The sequence below is a fragment of the Arachis ipaensis genome, chromosome B3, assembly GCF_059453495.1.
Source record: "Arachis ipaensis isolate K30076 ecotype BB chromosome B3, ASM5945349v1, whole genome shotgun sequence".
In the NCBI taxonomy this organism is placed as follows: domain Eukaryota; kingdom Viridiplantae; phylum Streptophyta; class Magnoliopsida; order Fabales; family Fabaceae; genus Arachis; species Arachis ipaensis.
In genome coordinates this window covers 101,976,275-101,979,088 of record NC_142438.1, presented here as the reverse complement: position 1 = coordinate 101,979,088, position 2,814 = coordinate 101,976,275, and positions in this window count along the sequence as shown.

Sequence of the window (2,814 nt, the reverse complement as noted above, 5' to 3'; positions counted from 1 at the left end):
AAGCAATTGAACTAAATTTTCAAGGGAAATTTTTGTTTAGTTTACAATTGTATCAGTTGCTTCTTCAACGATCCGCTCGAGCATCTTCTTCCGTGTCCAATAGGCCACCCACAGTGGTCCAGGAGTGTCAGGTGCATATAGTCGAGGGAGCTTGGATTCATGAAAATATATTATCATCAAGATAAAGTTGCAGCCGTCAACGGACTGTTTCTTTCCCTTTTTCCGAGCTTCGATCCCCTTCCTCAAGAAGCTCAGCACATGAGTTGCCCAATCCCATTGTCGGATGTTGTCATACAAAGGCAGGCGGCTTATGGACCGGGGAGGCCATGCTTACCATCATGGGCAGCAAGAAGCACTTCTCGACAAAGACGACAAAAGTCCTTGAATTTCTTCCGGTTCTCCTCCCTTTCAACACTCATATTAAGGACATATTTTGTCAAAGATGCCAATGTAGCACCTTTGAAGCTGTCAATTATCTGCTTGTTTTCCTCACTGAGTTTGCTGTACTCAATTTTTTCAGGAAAACGATCCCCTACAATATTTTAATAGCAACAAATTAGTAAAAAAGGCCCAATTTCATTTTCTGTATTCAAATGAACCGAAATTAAAGCAACTATAGAACTGAATTAAGCACAAGGTGGAAAGTATATTACCGTCGTGATTTATGGCCAGCGCATGTGCTAACTTGGCAAGTGTTATGTGTATTCTACCATAAAGAGTGTCTAAGTATCCATAATAGTCATCATAGGAACCGATCAATTCTCTCAAAAGTTTGTGAGAGACATTCATTTTCGGGACATGTACCAGCGCACCGAATCCCATTTCTTCAACAATATATTTCTTTTGCTGACTCATTCTCTTGAACACCCTTGCTATTGCTTTTGTCTGGCATCTAACATCATGAGTTTTCTACAAGGTTTTCAAACAGTATTTTATGATATATCTATAATAAAATAATAGAGTTTATTTAATATGTATATGCTTACATTATAGGTCATCTTCTCCTTTTTTGTCACCATCGTCTTTTTCATTTTTGCTGTAAGGACAAAGAAAGTTGGTCAATACACCGACAAGCACGATCATGCATATTTCAATCAAGTAAACCTAACTCAAATCCCAATGAACCGAATTTTCTTCATATTTGAATAAAAAGTGATAAACATTCAATAAGCAAGAAAATCAATTTTCAAATTATTTCTGCATGCAAATTAACTCAAGTGAGCACTTAACAATCAAGTGCACCTAACTCAGATCCCAATGAACCGAATTTTATTCAAGTTTGAATAAAATGTGATAAACATTAAATCAGTAAGAAAATCACATTTCAAATCATTTCTATATGTAAATGAACTCAAATGAGTACTTAACAATAAAGTGAATGTAAATCACCAATCCAATGAACCGATTTCTATTCATTTTTGAATAAAATGTGATAAACATTAAATCATCAAGAAAAATATTTCTGCATACAAATGAAGTCTAGTAAAGTAAGTGATGAACCGAATCATATATCAGAGAAAAAAATAACAACACATTTCTATTCGTATGCCCTAGTTACGAAAAAAAATCGAATCAGAATAAGTCAATCTACTAAACGAACTAACTCAATCCATTAAACCTAAAATTGAACTAGGAAAAACGCGAGATTTGCGAAAAATTAAATGAACATAATAAGAATAGGTTTTCTCATACCTTGCGGAATTTTTGTTGTTGTTTTTGTGTGTTTTTTCTTCTTTCTTTCGAAAGCTTTACTCAATTCTTTAGTAGCAGCCGTTACGAACGAGGTTTGAGAGATTTTGAGAGAGATTTAAATTTCTCCAATAGCGATTTTGAGGGAGAAAAAGAAACGTTATTTCATATTCAAAGCGCGAATGAATATTAACGTTTTTGGGAGTTTCAGCGCGTGTAATACACATTTCATTTACACTATGTTTGGTTTAGGGAAAAAATTGGAGGAAAGAAAAATGATGGAAGGAAAATGAGTGAAAAATGTCATTTTCCTTTGTTTGATGCCAAAGAAAACAGAAAGGAAAGAAAATTTTGGTGTGGGTCCCACCAAAAAAATTTTCCATCCATTACAAGCAAAAAAACAAGAAGGAAATGTTATCTTTAATGTATTTACAATATTATCCCTAATTCTATTATTATTAATAATTATCAATATAAATTTAGTTTTAATATTTTTAATAAATTATTATAATAAAGATTCACATTTAAATATTATATATGTATTAGATAAATTATTTATAAAATTATATTATTTTATAATATTTATAAAATGAAATAAAACATAAATAAATAAAAATATTTATACTTTATTTTATTATAAGGGTATTAATGTAATTTTTTATCATTATGATTTTCTTTTTTCTCACTTTTCTTTTCATCCAAACAAAAGAAATTTTTTTCTCTATTTTCTTTCCATCCATTTTCCCTTCATCCAAACAACACATAAATAACTTTACTTTTTCTTCTATGAAAAAACTACCAAAAGTACCCATGAAGTTTACGAATGCTGACAAAAGTACCCATAAACTAAGGAAATTAACGCTGTACCCATGAAAGATGGGTTCTGTAAGACAAAAGTATCAAAATCCTATTTTTTTAATAAAATTCCTAAACTATCCCACCCTAACCCCATTCTACCGTCACTCCCTCTCTTCTCTTCTTCCTCTCTCCTCACTTATTCCTAAAAAATCCTCATAGAGTCACAGAAACTCTCCTCCTACCTCCTCATTGCCGTCCGCCACTCACCTACTCCATTACCGCCAATCTCTTCCCCTCTCATTGCTTCTCCCTCTCACTATTAAGGTG